This window comes from Ylistrum balloti, unplaced genomic scaffold, assembly GCF_031769215.1.
Source record: "Ylistrum balloti isolate Yb309-2 unplaced genomic scaffold, AGI_CSIRO_Ybal_v1 Utg369732, whole genome shotgun sequence".
Lineage (NCBI taxonomy): Eukaryota > Metazoa > Mollusca > Bivalvia > Pectinida > Pectinidae > Ylistrum > Ylistrum balloti.
In genome coordinates this window covers 13,900-36,677 of record NW_026781946.1, presented here as the reverse complement: position 1 = coordinate 36,677, position 22,778 = coordinate 13,900, and positions in this window count along the sequence as shown.

Here is a 22,778-nt window from a genome sequence, read left to right as displayed (position 1 = left end):
TGTTGACACTAAGTGGTATCACACGGGTTTATGGTCTGTGTTGACACTAAGTGGTTGTCAGTGGTATCACACGGGTTTATGGTCTGTTTTGACACTAAGTGGTTGTCAGTGTTACAACACAGGTTTATTGTCTGTGTTGACACTAAGTGGTTGTCAGTGTTACAACACATGTCTATTGTCTGTGTTGACACTAAGTGGTTGTCAGTGGTACAACACATGTCTATTGTCTGTGTTGACACTAAGTGGTTGTCAGTGGTACAACACATGTTTATGGTCTGTGTTGACACTAAGTGGTTGTCAGTGGTATCACACATGTTTATGGTCTGTGTTGACACTAAGTGGTTGTCCGTGGTATCACACACGCCTTTATCTATTAATACTGTTTAGTGATGATTATGATTCCTGTGTATGCTTGAAGTTTAATGAAAAGAGTCTTAATTACCGATGAAGCCTTATGTTTTTGTAATGCCCCTACTCTCCTTATACCACGCATTTATTTGATAGACCAAACAATTTCGTCTTCAAACATTCAGTTTGTCTTTTATTTAAGAAATGTCTTCAGAGAATTAATGATTGGCAAACTTGCAACATTTACTTACTTGTTTTTATTTTGTTACGCCTCTATATCATACATTTTAGATATTTGTTTAATTCCACAAAGAGAGAAATTCTATCGTATTTTTTAAAATAAATATGGTCCAATAGTGAGTTGTCTCCCTTTACTCACGGAGCCCTGGTATACGCACCCGAAATAGATATAAGAAAAAATTTAATACAATAAATATTTGAATCAAGAGTTTAGGTCGTTGTATTTGTTAAATCAAATTCGCTTATAAATGTTTTTGATACACTTGAATATGATGTCATAATTCAATATATAACTACGTATTTGTAATGCTTGTAGTCAGATCGATTCATCACACGTACTTACCACGATTTATTCAAATGATTCCTATGCAGTATCTTCACGTGAACTAGTTGATACACAAAATTACGTATTTAGAACCGTAAACAAACTCATGTTAAATGCAAATGAATAGCTTAACAATTTTTAAATGTCCATATATTATGTGCATATTTTACCGTGATATCGCCTAGTCCACCATATAGATCAGTATTGATCGTCTGTGTCATTAGTAAATAAAAACGCTATATAAAAGAGAAAGCGTAAACAAGCGTGGGCAATGCAGGCTAATCACTGACAATTGAAGTGCTAAAACACATTGAGAAAGTAGGAAACTATAATCACACTGGGAAAGTGGGAAACAATTAACATACATTTGGAAAGTGGGAAACTATTAACGCAGACTGGGAAAGTGGGAAACTATTAACACAGACTGGGAAAGCGGGAAACTATTAACACAGACTGGGAAAGCGGGAAACTGGGAAACTATAAGCACAGGGGGAAAGTGGGAAACTATTAACACAGACTGGGAAAGTGAGAAACTATTAACACAGACTGGGAAAGTGAGAAACTATTAACACAGACTGGGAAGTGGGAAACTATTATCACAGACTGGGAAAGCGGGAAACTACAAGCACATTGGGAAAGTGGGAAACTATTATCACAGACTGGGAAAGTGGGAAACTATTAACACAGACTGGGAAAGTGGGAAACTATTAACACAGACTGGGAAAGCGGGAAACTATTAACACAGACTGGGAAAGTGGGAAACTATAAGCACATTGGGAAAGTGGGAAACTATTAACACAGACTGGGAAAGTGAGAAACTATTAACACAGACTGGGAAAGTGAGAAACTATTAACACAGACTGGGAAGTGGGAAACTATTATCACAGACTGGGAAAGTGGGAAACTACAAGCACATTGGGAAAGTGGGAAATTATCTGGGAAAGTGGGAAACTATTAACACAGACTGGGAAAGTGGGAAACTATTAACACAGACTGGGAAAGTGGGAAACCATTAACACAGACTGGGAAAGTTGGAAACTATAAGCACATTGGGAAAGTGGGAAACTATTAACACAGACTGGGAAAGTGAGAAACTATTAACACAGACTGGGAAAGTGAGAAACTATTAACACAGACTGGGAAAGTGGGAAACTATTAACACAGACTGGGAAAGCGGGAAACTATAAGCACATTGGGAAAGTGAGAAACTATTAACATATATTAGGAAAGTGGGAAACTATTAACACAGGCTGGTTTAACTGACAATTTAAGTGTCAACACAAACTATTCAATTGGAAAACTACTTGATCGTAAGTGATCATTGAAGTACATGTATTATAAACGGCAACTGAAGTACGTACATCATCGTTACTAACAACTGGTTTTTTTTACACAAACTGGTCACTTGACACAAGGCACTTGAGAAATTATTAGAACATCACTGATAACTGAAGTGTCAAAACAAATGATGCGCATAGGAATCTTATAACAACATAGCTGGAATACGAAGTGTGAATACAAAGTAAAAATGTGGAAAACTTCAGGATCGTTACTGACAACTGAAGTGTCTACACAAACTTAACACGTTGTATATTACAAGATCGTTACTGACAACTGAAGTGTCGACACAAACTAAACACGTTGTAAATTACAAGATCGTTACTAACAACTGAAGTGTCGACACAACTAAACATGTTGTATATTACAAGATCGTTACTGACAACTGAAGTGTCGACACAAACTAAACACGTTGTAAATTACAAAATCGTTACTGACAACTGAAGTGTCGACACAACTAAACATGTTATAATTTACAAGATCGTTACTAACAACTGAAGTGTCGACACAAATAAACATGTTGTAAATTACAAGATCGTTACTAACAACTGAAGTGTCGACACAAATAAACATGTTATAAATTACAAGATCGTTACTGACAACTGAAGTGTCGACACAACTAAACATGTTATAAATTACAAGATCGTTACTAACAACTGAAGTGTCGACACAACTAAACATGTTGTAAATTACAAGATCGTTACTAACAACTGAAGTGTCGACACAACTAAACATGTTATATATTACAAGATCGTTACTAACAACTGAAGTGTCGACACAAATAAACATATTATAAATTACAAGATCGTTACTAACAACTGAAGTGTCGACACAACTAAACATGTTATAAATTACAAGATCGTTACTGACAACTGAAGTGTCGACACAAATAAACATGTTATAAATTACAAGATTGTTACTGACAACTGAAGTGTCGACACAACTAAACATGTTATAAATTACAATATCGTTACTGACAACTGAAGTGTCGACACAAATAAACATGTTATAAATTACAAGATTGTTACTGACAACTGAAGTGTCGACACAACTAAACATGTTATAAATTACAATATCGTTACTGACAACTGAAGTGTCGACACAAATAAACATGTTATAAATTACAAGATCGTTACTGACAACTGAAGTGTCGACACAAAATTAACACGTGGGAAACTACAGGATCATCATTGACAACTGAAGTGTCTACACAAACTTAACATGTTGTAAATTACAAGATCGTTACTGACAACTGAAGTGTCGACACAACTAAACATGTTGTAAATTAAAAGATCGTTACTGACACCTGAAGTGTCGACACAAACTAATCACGTGGGAAACTACAGGATCATCATTGACAACTGAAGTGTCTACATAAACTGGAAAGGGCGTGTTAAAATGTAGTTATGTTTTGGCAATGCTGTAGTAATTACTTTTGACCTAATACCTGTACTCTGCCTTCTATGCACTGGCAAGAACCAATAAAGTCTTAGCATTGCTTTGTAATGACTTGTACTAGCCCTCTCCGTTTACACATGAGCGGATAATATGATTTTATGTTGTTGATTATGTTATGCCGTGTAAGTATTAAGTAGCCCAATTATTTCATGTACATCTGTATGCATCTGCCATTAAAATATATTGCGCTTTCAGTGCTCTGCTTTATAGTTCATTATAGCTGAAAGGGAGTTCATCATCACAGTGGATTCTGTTGATCCAGAATGCATTTTAACACGTCAATATATGTGTAATATTTTAGTAGCTCATTATGGGCTCAAAATTTATAATTTATCTTAATAGACAATAATGTATTTTGGCATAAGCGTCAGCTGTTGAAAGGATTGCTGGTGCGTTATAAACGTGCTTTGATAAAAGGTTCCAATACTCAGTGTGATGATTTCTCTTCTGACCCACATTGCATGTAAACATTTAAATATCTACTTAAATTATAAATAAAGTTTATCACAACAGGCAAAATTCCTGTATTATTATGAAGACCCAAGACTTATTTGTTCGTGATTCAATACTCCACAAGTTTTTTTCCGTGATATGGTTATTGCGAGTTATTCCTGTGCCAAAAAAGAAGAAGAAAAAAAAACTCGGTTGCAATTACCAAATATGCTTTTGTATGCTGGTCCGTAATTGGATTTTGAATAACTATACCTGCCTTGGTACATTTGTATTATAAATTTACCAACATACTAAATGTCTATAGTATTAGTGACGTCAGTCTAAGACGACTATATACCAAGTTTAGACTCTGCGAGCATGACTTGGAACTAGCCTTTGGTCGAATAAATAATATGTCAAAACCGTTCAAAGTGTGGAAAACTTGTATTTTAATTGAAAACAAATGCACATTTTCTATTAATATCGTTTATATGATAATGTTAGAGAAATGTGTCTCGATAGAGAGAAACTAAATATGTCGAGATGACGAAAAAGTACTACAATTTTGTTAACTAATAAATTTGAGATTATACGAAGAACTTCTCTACTCATAAAACGTCGTTGGAACTGAGGAGAATGGACATGTTTCCAGTATAAACCGCTATGTAGTACTATATTTAGTTATGCATTGCCATCCAATTACTGTAAATGGAATTGTGGAAGAAATATTGGAATTTGTACATACACATAGGCCTTTGTAAAAACACAGTGTATATAAATAGGTCTTTTTTACTCGTTTTATATTGTTGTCTTCTAATTTGCAAGGGAAATGTCCGATCCTACCCATGTGAAAAGCATAACAGTCATATTGAACACAGACACGTGACAACTTCGAAATAATTCAGGCTTGTAAAATCGAGATAATGCTGGAACTTCAGTATTATCAGTACCTAAAGTGTAAAAGGGAGCATGTTAGTGTGGCTGTTACATAGTGTTGAATAAGGTCACTAGTTATCAATCAGCAGACGGAGCAAATAATACTTAACATATCAGGTACCCGGGTTCAGTTCTGTCGTGGAATCTTTTTTTATTAACTAGGGAGGTCAGCTCAAAAAATGAACCACCTAGAAAACATTTTAAAACATGTTTTTTGGACAAAACTCAAAGAAAGAGGAATTTTGGTGCAAAAATTTTGGAAATCGGTTGAGCGGTTCAAAAGTTACATCAATTTTTGTACCTCGAAAAGCGACCCTTTTTCTGTTTTTAGCAAATAGTCCCTAAAAGAGGCATGTTTGAGGCCTTATATCTGAAAATATGGTTATGATATGTATTGTCTGATTGTTGTAGGGTGCCAAGTTCCCCTTAAGCTTCAAAAAGAAACATTTACTTAGTTTAGGTGGGGACAGATAAAAAAAAAATTGGCAGCTGAACATGAGGAATTATTCGTTTGGACTTAGTTTTTTTGAGAAATGTGTCGGCACCCCTCTTTGCTAGACTACCACTTTTGAAGAACTTTATCTTAAAAAGTAATCACCCAATTTATCCAAATCTCCTTATTTTTACAGATCACAATGCATTTTCTTGAAAAAAAATTCCAGTTAGGGTTTAAGATCATTATTTTTTTTAATATTTTGATATCAAATACCCTGCGCAGCCCCTTTTTGAGACGAAATCGAAAATTTCAGAAAAAATGACTTTTTTGATGCAGAAAGCTCAAAAAAAATCTGGAATTTTTTTTATATGGTGTTTCTTGTTGATCTTTGTATGTTTTATCAGAAAATATGTAATATTTCCCCTAAAAAATTTTTTTGAAAGCAACAGCTCCAAAATACAGCTGCCAAAGAGGTATATTTTTAGCCCCGAAAAGACGAAAAATAACATTTTTTCAGGACAAAAAGATCTTCAACTACTCCCAGGTGGTAATAAAATGACAATTTATATAAGAATGCTTATTTCTACATACAAATGATCAAGTTTTAACTCAAAACAACAATTTTTTGCAACATTTAAGGTTGTTTTTCTACGTTTTGAAAATTTTGGATAAAACCTGAAATTTGTGTTTAATCATGAAATGCGAGAAGAATATAAACTATTGTATGGTGTATAAGGTATCATTTTAAAGATAGAAATATGTAGAATGCAACTAGCACATATTTGTACCTCTATCTATTAACAGCACCAAGTATTTCTATAAAAACCTAGCCCTACCCCAAAATCAAACATTCTCAGAAGGTGAATCCCCCCCCCCCCCCCCCCCAATTTTTTTTTTACTCCTACAAACAATATCATTTGAGAAAAAATGTTCCTGTTGATATTAGTTCACCTTTTATAAGCCTTAAGAGTTGAAACACGGTTATTCTTGTCTTTATAAGTTTATCCTTAAGATTAAGATAAAAGCACAAAAAATAGGTAAATCTGTCATTATCTAGCATAAGTTATTTTTAACATCAATGTTAAAATTTAACGGTCATAAAAATTGTTATCTAATTAATTCATTGATAGTATTGAAAATAAAGTAGAAACACTCATCACATACTTATCAAACTGCAAATAAAAAAGTGTATTGGATTGTAAATAAAACTTATCACACTTACCAAAAATAAAATGAAAATCAGTATATCAGAGCGTGTAAACAAACTAAAAAGAAAATAAATCAAAATAATTTTTTTTTTTTTTTAGAAAAAGATTTATTTAGATTAAAAATTAAATAAAATAAATCACAATTATTATTCTTCCTCTGAAAAATTTGACAACTTAAAAAGAAACCAAAATAAGGTAAAATAAAACTTAAATAAATAAAAGAGATTTTAAAAAGTGTCATAAATTAGCAAAACAATTAAAAATATAAAGAATTTCAACAAAATAAATAAAACAACTTTCTTTCACTTCAACAATACCCCCTTGCATTGATAAAGAAGGGCAGTTCTTACATTCAGAAGGAATTTAACAACCAAGATATAGACCAAAATCAACTTTCTGAGTTAAGAAGAATGGGCTAGTTGAGAGGGAGTATAATCATGATATTTTACAGAGAAAATTGTTTTCTCATCAAATGTTCATTCATTTATTTCATGGAAAATAATTTGTATTTGTGACTTAAAAGATTAAGAAAAGTAAAGTATGGTTCTGTGTTCAGAAAATGTTTTTGTTATACCCCCAAACATATTTTTCTTAACCACAGCAACTATTCCCCCAACCCCCCCGTTTTTTCTTTTGTTCTAAAAACATACTTTTATATAAATCCTAAAGAAAATCGAATGTTTCCTTTGATATTTAACATAAAAACCCCAAAATGTTCCGAATGGACATACTGATGTCCCATTGGTCAATTTTGTTTACCGGGTCGGGAGGATTTGCACCCGGCCTGCAGCAGCAGCAAAGTTCGATAACTCATACGAACAAAACATTGTGGCAAAAGTCATTCAAATATCCAATGATTTCCGCTGGCTGCTCTTGTTATTTTGTTGAAACCTTGGTTACCAATCGCTAGATGAAGGTCCAGGCTACCATAATCCGAGTGATCCCTGTTCGCGGCGAAGTGATATCACGGTAAAAAAACACTGTTTTGCAAATTTATATTTTTTACAGTGTGATCCCTATACTTTTTCAAAAGAGATCACTCAGTTTCAAAAACTAGACTATATTTCCTAAATTTTAAGCCATTAATGGTAAAAATTGGTCCAGTAATAGCCAGCGGATTTAATTCTGAACTTGGCACACTTGTTGACACATAAATCAACATGGCGGCCGAATTTTTGGAAACGACTTCACTTCGAACTCCATGCAATGGTAGGAATTTATATCTTATTACAAAATAATTACCAAAATAAGAAAATAGAAGTCTTGAACTTTATTTTGATATATTTCTATCCCCCAACTACGCTTATTTGATATTTTAATTTTAGTGTGAAAAACCCGAAAAAATGGGGTTTTTTGCTCCAACAGAACGTAATAAGCCTGTAAATGACCGTCGCCGACCTCCCTATATTAACAGAGAAAAGTTTCGTTGTCGTAACAAGATGGAAAATGTGACAGGTGCCCGGAGTTACCTCCCTTCTACCAGATAGATATTTTCTATCGATATATTGCGATCATATTAGTTCTTTTCCCGAGTACGCTACAGAGAGAAAATACATTTATAAAATAGTTTCAGTAGGTACATATAGTTCGGTCGAATGAGAGACATAACGAAACATTTAGTTATTCAAACTTAATTCCGCGCCACTTCTTCGACATATTGTATACAGTAGCCATAGTGATTGAATGTCTACGCAGTATGTGGTTAGGCCTAGATCCGCTGAAGCAAAGAGTTCTTCACATATCAGTGTTTATGACCGTGATATGCGAATTGTAATTCTTATATATATATTTTTGGATTTTAAAATCTGAGTGATATAATATCCATAACTCTCTAGGAGCTTAATGACAATTTTACTAAGTCGTTATATAGTATAAACACTGAGGCTCGCCGAGGGGCACTCACACCACTTAAAAGTCTTAAACTATTAAACATATGTCTCGGATACTAACCGTTCTATCATGTGATGTGTTGGTGGACTAAAGTGGACGAAGACTATGTTGTTATTTGCACGTGATTAGAAACTACTTTTTTTATTTAACTAGTATTGTCAAGATCCCCCCAACGAAAATAGTTCTGTATACACACGGTGATGGCTCCCACCTGTACAGGTGTAAAGTAACTTGTGACATGTGTTTGTTTCGGCTTCTTTGGAAAATATGTACGTAGCGTTATGTACGCATGTGGAGTAATAAGAACAATTGAGTGGAGAGTTTTTCTATATCAGCAAGGTTCCACAGTGGATGACGGGGAAAAAACAAGTCTGGATGAACCTTGTTGTACAGAGTAGGTAAAATAAAAAGTCTCCGAAACGTCACCTATTTTGTAGTTATAAGATGTACACTACGTGTTGTCATGTAACTAGTCCTAAGTCATAATGATGACAAAAAGATAAAGAAATTTGTTGTTATTTGACATAGAAAAAGACACGTATGATAAAATGGTCACCCATAACATGTGTGCCCCTGTCCTCTAACTGTCGGTTCCTTCAATTAACTACAACTATGCATGACTGGACTAAATGATACTTGTACGGGAATGCATATCAGTGAAGATACAGCCAGTTGATGATGAAATATACCATTCAGTATATGGATATCAAAATAAATGAGACTTATGAGAGTGCCTGTGGCTATACAGTACACTATACCAATTCAGATACCAGGAATGTTTTCTCCATGTTCAGGTTCAACGTTGCCCAATCCATTTTATTACATTGGTATCTGAGAGTCAGTGATTAGGTGAAATAACTCAGAGTTGTAATACTATTCCAGAGTATCTATAGAATAGCCTAAAATTGTCTTCTGAGTATACATATTACTGGACATGCTGATTCTATACATGTAGTTTTGTCTCTAATCATGATCTACAACCCTACATAATGAACCAATGTAGCTCTGCTTAGGTCACCTGAGGGACCCTGGACACTGTATGAGACTATACTAAGAATCACTTCACATTATAACCAAATCTTATCTAAGCAGATATGATCAATGACTTGATCACTTAACATCGTTTAACCTCATGTAAATTTTCATAATCTATCATCAGCTCCCCAATACTTTCTTGAATTCTAGCAAAAACAAAATTCATATATTATGGGTTATAGAAATACCAATGGATGATAATCAGTTATGGATTTTAACTGATCTGCCATCATCAATCACTTGTGTTGATATCTATACGTAAGAAGGCAACTCCTCTTACTGAGGAAATAGCTACAGCTTTAGCATTTGTGAATAAACATACAGTACTATGATGCCTCCTGTGTGGTCAGTTAATCTCAACACTTCAGGTGGTCAGTCATGTTGTCTAAGTAAGCCTGTATATATACAAAAATACTGAAATGTTCTTCCTCTAAGTCATTATATCCTGCTGTGTCACTTAGATCTAATCTGCTTTTTTTTTTGTGCCATTTTATGGAATAATGACTGCATACCTGGTTATCAACAGACCGACAGCTTTTTGTTGTTCAGTAGAATTATAAACAAATAGTATTTCATTGTCATGTAAATAAGGCCATCTCTTTGTATCTTTAAGTAATGTTTAATCCAATGCACATGTTTAACAAATCACCAAAGGAAATTTTGTTATTACCTGTAATAAGAGACCATCATTTAATTAATCTCAGAGCAGCTATTTTCTCATTACCTGTGTTAAGAGACCACCTTTTAATTAATTACAGAACAGCTGTTTTCTTACTACCTTTCTTAAGAAATCATCTATAATGTCTCAGAGCAGCTATTTTCTCATTACTTGTGTTAAGAGACCACCTTTCATCTTCTCATTACATGTATTAGTCAAGAGCCCACTGTTGAAACTCCCAACCACTTTAGAAATTCTCAAGAAAATTGATTTCTTGATAACATGACCACGTTCCATTGAAGGCGATTTCAATAAATTTTTATTTTGATCTAAAAATATACAATCTATTGATCACCAATATTGGATGAGCTCATCCCTATCATTGACAAAACTATGTTTTAGTATTTGTATTATAAGGATCAATTACTGAGGAATGTTTTCAGCTATATATAGCTTTAATTGCCAAACTTATCACATTGCCATCTCGTTACAAGTAATGCTTATATTAATTATTTATCTCTTGTCTTGATAGGTGTTCCTATCAGCCTCAGAAATCTATCCACCCAAACAACCTTCTTACCTTGCACAACACTGACACTAAGAGGTCATTGCTGTTCAGTAAATAAATGGCTTTGTTTAGAACCAGCACAAGTAATAGATGTCTTTTGATACGACAGCCTTCATTACTGTAAAAATTTGTACGCCATTCTTATCCCTTCAATCAAAAAAATTGAAGCATAAGCAAAGATACGTAAACAATGGCATGTTTCTAATGATTTGTGTTAGTCATGATGATTTTTATTGTTACAAATTAATCTATATTTGTCTTGGTATTCAAATAGCTTAATTTTCTGCATTATCATTTCTTGAAAAAAACAAAACAAAGCAAAACATATGTTGTAACTGCCAACTTTATCATGTTATAGTACTAAACAATTACAATGGCCTATATTATGTGAGGGAAAGGTACAAGAAGGATTTGCCCATATTTGATCAGTACATGAAATGAGGTCAGAACATTAGAAGGGTTGTATGAGACATTATGGTATTTAAGCTCAGCCAGGTGTTGTGATGGCTTCTTATCTTCAAGTGCTGCTGTTCGTATTGTCTTGTGTTATTGTATCAAACAAAATGACATGATCAGATATTGTTTTGGTGTAATTACATGACAGAGTGAGATATTGCTTTCATATAATAACATGACAGGGTAAGATATTGGTTTGGTGTGATGACATGACAGAGTGAGATATTGCTTTCATATAATAACATGACAGGGTAAGATATTGGTTTGGTGTGATGACATGACAGAGTGAGATATTGCTTTCATATAATAACATGACAGGGTAAGATATTGGTTTGGTGTGATGACATGACAGAGTGAGATATTGCTTTCATATAATAACATGACAGGGTAAGATATTGGTTTGGTGTGATGACATGACAGATATATTGTTTTGGTGTAATGACCTGACAGATATATTGTGTTGGTGTATTGACCTGACAGATATATTGTGTTGGTGTATTAACCTGACAGATATATTGTGTTGGTGTAATGACCTGACAGATATATTGTGTTGGTGTATTGACCTGACAGATATATTGTGTTGGTGTATTGACCTGACAGATATATTGTTTTGGTGTAATGACCTGACAGATATATTGTGTTAGTGTATTAACCTGACAGATATATTGTTTGGTGTAATGACCTGACAGATATATTGTGTTGGTGTAATGACCTGACAGATATATTGTGTTAGTGTATTAACCTGACAGATATATTGTGTTGGTGTATTAACCTGACAGATATATTGTTTTGGTGTAATGACATGACAGATATATTGTTTGGTGTATTGACCTGACAGATATATTGTTTGGTGTATTGACCTGACAGATATATTGTTTGGTGTAATGACCTGACAGATATATTGTGTTGGTGTAATGACCTGACAGATATATTGTGTTGGTGTATTGACCTGACAGATATATTGTTTTGGTGTAATGACCTGACAGATATATTGTGTTAGTGTATTAACCTGACAGATATATTGTTTGGTGTAATGACCTGACAGATATATTGTTTTGGTGTAATGACCTGACAGATATATTTATTTGGTGTATTGACCTGACAGATATATTGTTTGGTGTATTGACCTGACCGATATATTGTTTTGGTGTAATGACATGACAGATATATTGTTTGGTGTATTGACCTGACAGATATATTGTTTTGGTGTAATGACCTGACAGATATATTGTGTTGGTGTAATGACCTGACAGATATATTGTGTTGGTGTAATGACCTGACAGATATATTGTTTTGGTGTAATGACCTGACAGATATATTGTGTTGGTGTAATGACCTGACAGATATATTGTTTTGGTGTAATGACCTGACAGATATATTGTTTTGGTGTAATGACCTGACAGATATATTGTGTTGGTGTAATGACCTGACAGATATATTGTGTTGGTGTAATGACCTGACAGATATATTGTGTTGGTGTATTGACCTGACAGATATATTGTGTTGGTGTATTGACCTGACAGATATATTGTTTTGGTGTAATGACATGACAGATATATTGTTTTGGTGTAATGACCTGACAGATATATTGTGTTGGTGTATTAACCTGACAGATATATTGTGTTGGTGTATTGACCTGACAGATATATTGTGTTGGTGTAATGACCTGACAGATATATTGTGTTGGTGTAATGACCTGACAGACATATTGTTTGGTGTATTGACCTGACAGATATATTGTGTTGGTGTAATGACCTGACAGATATATTGTGTTGGTGTAATGACCTGACAGACATATTGTGTTAGTGTATTAAACTGACAGATATATTGTTTTGGTCTATGGAACAGCATAACTAGCCAACAAAATAGCAAATAATGGTTACAGACCATTTCACATTCGATTAAAAAATAGGAAAGCAAAGATATTGAATATACTATGTATATCATTTGTGGTACAATACTGCTTTTGATATTACCTATTTTGTAGAAGCCTATAAAGCAACTTCCTAGTAAATATTTGATAAAGCTCTATAGTATTGATGAGTAATTCACTATCATCTTGTTTTTCGTCTGTTTTACTTTGTCATAGCGCCTAGTAACGTGCCCATCCTGATTTTGGTATCTATTGTCAATATATGATGTATATCATGGGCACGACAATAGGTTTATACATACTCATGATTTATAGGCAATTCATTCTTTCATTTCACTTGTAATATAAACATATGAAATGAATGTTTAATCAATGCTTATTTTTTATAATAAATGTTTTTTTTTTTCTTCGTATTGAAATAAAGTCCAATGTAATTTTGAAAAAATAGCTGGGTTTATAACACATTATGGTGCTATTGGTTTAAAGTAAATTTAAATGATTAATTCACTGTGACACCTGCATAATTACTGTTTTAAATTTTTGATATATTCCCTGATATCCATGTATTATATACCCATGTTCAGTTTCAAATTTTATCTTAAAGTCTTGACATGTTCTATGAGGTCAACATTTCATTGTCTTTTCTGATGCATACAACGAAATTGCTTCAGCATGGCAATTCTTGGAAATTTTCAAAAATATCTCTATTCAAATAATTGGCAAATTGTAAAATATTTCAACATTAATACCAAAAATACTCATACCGAAAAATAGATTGAAAAATAAAGAAACATTGCTGCATAGTTGAAAATTTCTATTTCTTAGCTGGTGTCCTGTGACCAAATGTCATTATTGACCGTAATATTGTCTTTGTAGTTAAGTCCTTAGGATATTTGTCTTGTGAGCTTGTATTGAGCTTTTGTCATGTGTGACCTCCACAGTATTGGTCATATGAACTTGCTGTTGCTCTGATAAGCTGCTTTGTTGAAATTAGCATTTATGTCTCAAGCATTCATTTCAAAAGACCAATTTAGCTAAACACTTTTCTTTTTTACTTTTGTATATGTGGAAAGAACTACATGAATTTTTTCTTTTCCAGAATATCGAATTCTAGGGAAAAAGGGTGAAGGCACATTCTCAGAGGTTTTAAAATGTCAAAATATAAAAGATGGCACATACTGGGCGTGCAAGAAGATGAAACAAACTTATGACAGGTGAGTTCCCTCAGTAATGATATCTAAGGCCAAAGTCATCAGGATAATGACCTTCAAACTCTCGAGGTCATCAGTGTGTTAAAGTTGTTGTGGAGATCACAATCATCCTTTTCCTACCTTCTAGGTCATTTGTATCCAAATCTACAATGTCATTACAATCCATTCCTCATGGAATGAGATGCACTGAATAGCACAGGAGTTAAATTATTGTATTGGCGTTCCTATGATTAAGGTTTCAGAAACATACTTAGTTTTTACATTTACCAAACAAGATCTGTGTCTGCATTTATTGTTTTTACAATCCTTTCCCTTTAAATGAATCATAAAAGTCTTCAGATGTTATATTTATAATCCCAATTCATTTGATAGACCTATATGAAACAACACAGCAGTTTTATTACTTCTTATTTAGGATATATATACAAGCCTATAATTGTGTATACCTTATATTTATTTATTATATATGTGTGTGTTTATTTTGGCTGTGTATTACAGGTCTAGTACCCATACAAATATCATTTGAAAACATACTGGTTAGAATTTGAGATAGAAATATGACTAACTTGACAAATGAAGTTCATCATATTTATCTTTTTGTCATATATTAAATATACAAGCTGTGTTACATACTAGGTTTCAAATTTCCTCTGATTTGTCCCTATCTTTATCAACAGCTTTCTAGTTACTGTACATATGTTTATTTTTTTGGAGCTTCTATTTTAATTATGCTCTAATAGGTGACCCCAAAAGGAGATTGGGAAACACTTTGAGGTCTAATACTTGTAGAAAGTTTTAAAGTATTTAAAAAGGGTGCATAACAATAAAGAGAAATACATTTACACGGTATTTGGATAAAAGCCAGAAAATGTTGCCCTGAATCAAACTGGTATGATTTGACAAACATGTTTGGGTATATAATTAACTTGCACTTCATGTCATACACTCTTAAATCTTAGGCCCTTCAAACTGATGGAAATTTCACATTCAATTTACACAGATTATTCTGTCTTAAAACTTCAGGTAGGTGTATATATATATTACATACTGGTACTAAAGACAAAATGACCAGGTAATGTTTCCTACATTGTTTAGATTAAAGGTCATATAATTCCATACTTGAAATTGCAGTTGGTCACAACATTTGTACATTAAAATTTGATATCTAATCAAATGACCTTGACACAGTTTTCAGTTGTAGAACATTAAATTCTAATTGATAGCTAATCTATCAGAAGTCCTTGACATTGCTCCCTTGTACATTTCAGTGCTATATTACTACAAATGACCCTGACACAGATTCCAGTTGTAGAACATAGATTTTCAATGGATAGCTAATCTATCATATGACCTTGACATTGCTCCCTTGTTCATTTCAGTGCTATATTACTACAAATGACCCTGACATAGAATCCAGTTGTAGAACATTGATTTTAATGGATAGCTAATCTATCAGATGACCTTGACATTGCTCCCTTGTACATTTCAGTGCTATATTACTACAAATGACCCTGACACAGATTCCAGTTGTAGAACATTGATTTTAATGGATAGCTAATCTATCAGATGACCTTGACATTGCTCCCTTGTACATTTCAGTGCTATATTACTACAAATGACCCTGACACAGAATCCAGTTGTAGAACATTAATTTTAATGGATAGCTAATCTATCAGATGACCTTGACATTGCTTCCAGGTACATTTTAGAGCTATGTTAGCTGTCGTGAATGCTTTATCTCGTTTTACCCAGAATAGAATGAGCTAAATATTTTACTAGTCATCTTAAGGATACTGTGGCATTGATCTCAAAGTCCTGGCAGAAGATCTCTTTCTCACGTTTAAACTTTAACAGCCCATTGTGAGATCTTTATTTTGTTAGTGTAAGGTAGGTCTGTAAGAAGCTTGAATTGTTCCATTCAGATTTCCTGTTTATAAGGTTATTGGATTGCTTTGGAAGCAGAACCATTTACTTTGTAAAATTGCAAAACAATCAAATAAATTTATGAGAATTAAACCGGTTATTACTATTCCAAAATCTTTCAAGGTTTTGCAATTGTCATACATTTTACTCTGTGTGCCTTTTTTCATGTAATCTGTTCATACACATGTATGATTAATTCTAGATGAAAAATCATGATGAGAGATGGTAAAGGATGTTCATTATATCGATATGATGAGTTGGGAAATACAAATCTCAGTTTTAAAACTAATGAATGGGCAAAAATCTGTTTTTTCATTAAGACTGTAGAATTCCTGTTGTTTTGTTGCTTATATACATTGTTTGTTGGGTTTATCACTGAATGAGCAGCTAAGGTCATTTTATGGCAGAATCTTCTTGTAAAAGCTGGTTGCTTTTTCACTGAACAACATACAGAAGGTCTGTTACATTCAATTCAGAGGGTAACGTATCTTGCCCAAGAACACAACCATATCATCACAGACAGGTCCATTTCTCTGTTTCATGTAACGATTGACTTTTAATGTTTTCTTGCTTGAAATGTATTTTTTGATATTGTTGATACATTTGATAGTGGTACATTTGCAATTTGATAGCATGCAGTCCATTTAATAGATGTTGTAGGGTATTGTTTCAAAATGGGTAGATCACTTTAAAGGGCAAGTATCAGTAACTGGAAATTCCTTTACACATACCATTTATGCAACACCAAAACTTATAAAAGTATTTTGCTGAATTGGATGTTCTGACTAATTGGTCTGCCACTGCTATTTTGACGGTGAACTTAGGTATCACAGGAAGTGGGAATGGTTGTTGGAATGTTAATTGTAGAGTTTGATTTTGTTTGTAGATTCCTATTTATAAATACCTCCTCAACACCTTATTATTGCCCTGCATAACACCTCTATCAATACTTCCTACATGCCCGTCGCCCTCCCATGTCTTCTATAATCACTTTACAATATCGCCAAGATGACTTGTAACAATGTATCATATCTGCCAGCTGTCAGCGTGTTGTCTCTCTGGGTGTTAGCCGTGGGGCCGAGTTTTATCTCGCATGTCACCGTTGTTGTGACTTTACATAGCTCTGGCCCATGTAACTTATCGATTCTGTCATTATATCATATCTGATTATTGATTTTGGATATACCAGCTCACCTGTTTTTATAGTTATCTAGAAACCCAGCAGGTAGATAGAATCTCTTTACCTTTTTCACCTGCTATCTATGAAACTAATTCTGTCACTTGGTGTCTGTGTTTTGGTAATCTTTTAATATGATCTAGCTTTTAACGTAGATAAAGTAGAAAATTACCTGCAGTTGTTTAATAATTACTATGGTACTTTTTTAACTAAAAAATTAAGAAAAAATCATTTTTCTGTCAAATTAAAAAGATGCTAAAGTATAGGTACATGTACCTAGTTTCATGAACTGCCTTTTTAAAATCTTACATAACTTTATTATAATTAGTATTTCCCTTCAGCTGTGATAGCCATTAATAGAATTATTTTTCACACAAGTGGCAGACAACTATGTCTCTACACTAAACCTTGAAGATATTCATCATGATGTGTTAATTTGCTGTCATTTAGGAAAAGTTTTCACAAACATACTATTCAGTCATAAGTTTTATACTTAATACTGTACGACAGAATCATGACAAATACTTTTTAGTCTAATTATTATACAGATGTACTTTAATACCCAGCATTTTCTGTTAGATGGACCTTGTCATTCCCAATCCTTTCATTTCAGATTAAGAATGATATATTTACATATCATAACTATTCATCATACTAATTGTTTATGTCTTAATTTTCATGATGGTAAAAAGAATTTTTAAAACCATGTCATGAAAACTTCCATAAAAAAATTCTATGTTAATTAGTACCTTTTAAATTGCAAATGACTTTAAATGCCAAGAGAATACTTATTTATACCCAGAAAGCCTCAAGCGTATATAAAGCAATTTATAGATAAATACAGATCAATTTACTACTGGGTTGTGTTATCCACAGCTGGACACTTGGAACAACTTTTTTGTATTGACATTGTACTGACAAGGAAATACATAATTTTTCCTTTACTGAAAATCCAATGTATAATTGGTTACACTTTAGTGTCTGTCAATTTAGACCTAGTCATGAAACTAGTCTGTTGGCTTCTAAGTGATCAGATGGTAATACGTTAGGTGTTTGCTGTGTAGTTGTGAACGAAGATTATATATGAGTTTTATTATTGTAACTAGGAATTTTCTTGAGTATAAAATATCTTATGAAACAGAAAATGGTTTTTATTGAGAAGAGTTATTGACTCCTAGTTCTGAGGTGGCGTACCTTCTTATTATAATTAGTTCTTCCACATACCAAGTGTTTTAGGTATGTAATATAAGGGTGATTTATTGTGTTAGGTATGTGAAATTCTCCCACCTGTACTATAAGTTGTAAGATTGTGTCTGAAAATGTTGTGGTTTTGTGTTTGTCACATTGTCGAAGGTAAAATCATTCATCTTCAAGTACCAACTTTTCTGAACTTCATGTATTGGATCGGTTGCCTACCTTTTCCAGATTTCTGGCCCTTTGATTATTCTTATACTACTACAAATAAGGACTAGTCTGTAACTCAAATTTCCTTTCATCTGTAGAAGGAGGTTTTCCTTAAGTTGGATACTGCTCCCTCTAATATTGCCTGTACCTAAAGTCCTAAATGTACACAGTACACAATATATGTAATCAATAATTTATTTATTATGATGACGACTTAGTGAGGAGTTATGCCCCTTTAATGATTTTTTCTTTATATAACTGAAGTGACTTTAGTATTGGAGCTTCCAAAATGAAACCAGCCTTTAGCTTATTAAATTATTTTGTATAGCTTTGCAAATTTGGAGGAAGCATTGTTTCTGGATTTGGTTTATATTTGATTTCCATCACAAGAATTGTCTCCCTTTGTAAGTTTACAGTGTGTGAATTATGTCTCGTTATAAGCATCTAGAGATGAATGATTTCCTGTTACAAGTAATTTGTATCCCTTTGAAAAACTGTCTTTAGATTCGAATTTAAAGTGTCCTTTTTATGACTAAATATGTTTCAGGTGTCTATTGGTCATCTTTTGAAATACTTATTTTTTTCTGTTGTGTTGTAATATAACTGACCCTTTGTTTGTGGATGTGTAAAGGATGTTTTGACCCCATGGAATGTGTCTCAGACAAGCTGGTGTACTAGGTAGCCCCTGCTATTTGCACCTGCCTTAGTAGAATCAATATGTTTTACCTTTCTACTACCTCAACATGGCCCGATTAGGATCAAAGTGAAAGGTACCTGTACTGCTAAGTAGCTTGTTTATTTTGTCAGCTTACAATTATCGTCAAATGTTTTCGTAAATAATTAATAAAGAAAAGGTTGTACTATATGTCAGTGTGGTATGGGTAACTATTTGTGAAACATATAATGTAGATCTTATGTCTCGAATCAACATAACAGACCAATAAACAATACAAAATAAGCTCCCATGTTAAATTCATCCCATTTATAGAAAAAACTGTGTGAGTTTCATGTTGTGCTATATATTTTTATATAAAAATCCCCCCCACTGCAGTCCTGTTTCCATGGATCTGTTTACAGGTTACCAGTACATAAACTACACCTTCTTTTCATTGCATTACCATGTCAATTATCTGCTGTGTATCCAGATATAACTATTTTAGTATTTCATATAATTTATTATGCCAATTTGACACAATGATAGACTTTCTGCTTAATGCTTCATCAAGGTATGTGTACCACATTCGCATTGTCCTTTTAATTCACTGCATATGCTTAGTTCAAGACAGAGTTGTTGTAATACACTAGTCCTAATCATGATGATACTTGAACAAGTGATAGTCTATAGAGACCATACCAAGGGGTTGATGGTTTTAATGGACAGGTGGTCATCATGAACAGGTTTTTGAAAAAAATACTGATATCATTTAAAAAAGAAATTATAACACAGGTGGTCTTTATAGAGAAATGAGAATCAAGACACGTTACACACTGATATTGACTTGCAAACAGGAAGCATTCAATATAGCACTACATCTGATATTAATCCTGTATATTTGATATCATATCAATACAGCATGTTAGGAAATTTATTTGACACTGCATTCCTTAATCGGTGGTATTTAAACTATTGACAGACCAAATAGTTTCGTTGTTTTTTGTTGACTAGTTTATCATGAGCTTTGGTGTGTACATAACAAAATGTTTACCCGAAGTCTTTAGTGGTTATGGTAACTGGTATATATAACTAGGTTCTAGTGTTTACTTACATTATTGGATTTTTGTCCTGGGCCATGCATCAGACAATAGGAAAACTTGGACACAATTTAATTTCTAGTCTGTCCGGAAGCAAATCAAGGCAATAGTTTCATTAAGGACTGGAGGACAGAAAGACCATACCTACATTACTTAACATATTATCTAGAGGTAGATGTAGAAAAAAAATGTCCAACTTGATTTTACATCTGATCAAGACAATCAATGTCATATCTTTTGAAAACTCATACATAATTTATCAAATATCAATACTGTGTTGTGCATGGATTTTGCTCTCACTATTCAGAGAAGCTGTATATGTGTTTTGTCTTTTTATATATAGTTTAGCTCGGTAGAGTAAGATAAAAAAAAACAATAGGGAGAAACCATCATTTTTAATGAAATGCTTTTTTATTCATTATAAATACCTTAAAAATACATTTGATTACTCATCATAGAAAATTTGCCAGAAAAACACTTTCCATATTACACACAAATACTTTATTAGGAATAAACCTTTACTAGTTAGTAAATCACATAACACAGATATTTTATTTAGAATAAACTTTTACAAGATAGTAAATCAAGTTTCACAGATATTTCATCTGGAATAAGACTTTACTAGAAAGTAAATTGCATTACACAGATGCTTCATCTATTAGATGGTAAATCACATTACACAGACACTTTATCTAGAATAAGCCTTTTCTAGATGGTAAATCACATTACACAGACACTTTATCTAGAATAAGCCTTTTCTAGATTGTAAATCACATTACACAGACACTTTATCTAGAATAAGCCTTTTCTAGATTGTAAATCACATTACACAGACACTTTATCTAGAATAAGCCTTTTCTAGATTGTAAATCACATTACACAGACACTTTATCTAGAATAAGCCTTTACTAGATGGTAAATTACATTACACAAACACTTTATCTAGAGAAGTCCTCAAAAGAGACTATCACTGTACAGATAACATTGGACAGAAATAAGCCATCACTGTAAACAAGGCAATGTGATATCTTCAGTGATAGAGTGTTGACCAACTTAACCTCAGGTAAAGATCCAAAAGATGTGGTTTGGCATTGACCCTACCTGTGTTGGTTTGTGTTTCTGAGTAATGGACATGTATGTGCATAGTTATGATCATTTGGCAAGACACTGTACCCGTTTTGCTCTGGATGGCATGTGACATGCCTCCTGTATGTTGTTCACTGAGATAGCCACCAGCTATTACAAGGAGGCTTTGCCTTAGAATGACCCTGGCTGTTCACAGGGCAATAAAACCAGCATACAGATAAACCATCACTAGACAGTCTATAGCTAGATAATTAGGACTTTTAAAGTTTGCCAGAAACGCTTTCTTAGGTAACTACGGTACCATCAACTTGGATACAGATAGTTTTCTTTTGGTCTCATAGATTTAGTGTTGATACTGTAATACAGTGTGTAAAAGTTGCCAATACCTGGTGGTTCAGTTATGGATGTGGTGATTGCTTTGTGACTTCATGTAAACAAATTAACCTCGCCTGAATGTACAATATGTTACAGTGAACTGGAACACAATGGTGTGTCAATACCTCAGACCTGTGATAGAGTCACACCTACTCTTTATCCTGACTCTTACACATGACCAGTGTCTGTCAATACTGCCGAAGAAAGCGTCACAGAAAAATTCAATGTCCATGCTATTGGATAATATTGATTCTTATTTATATCATACTGTGCTGTACAATATAGAATGTCATATAATTATTAATTCAATGACTTATATAAATTTTGTAAGGATACTTAATGCATCAATGTTTTTCCTGAAATAGTTTATCGTTAGAAACAATTTGTTCTGTGGAAGTTATTTGTTTCGTAGTTGATGATTCTGATAATACAAAATTCAGACAGTATGTAATGGTTTCCCTTAACCATTAATTCGTCGTCAGTAATTAGAGTATTCTTTGTAAAGAATGATTAATGCTTGTAATCTTGTACTAGATAATATTAAGTATCATGGCAACATCCAGGAAAATTAAGGAGTCAAGATCGTAAGATCCCTGGTCGATCGATTTACCAACTGTGATGACCTTCAAGATTATTAATCTACCACAGT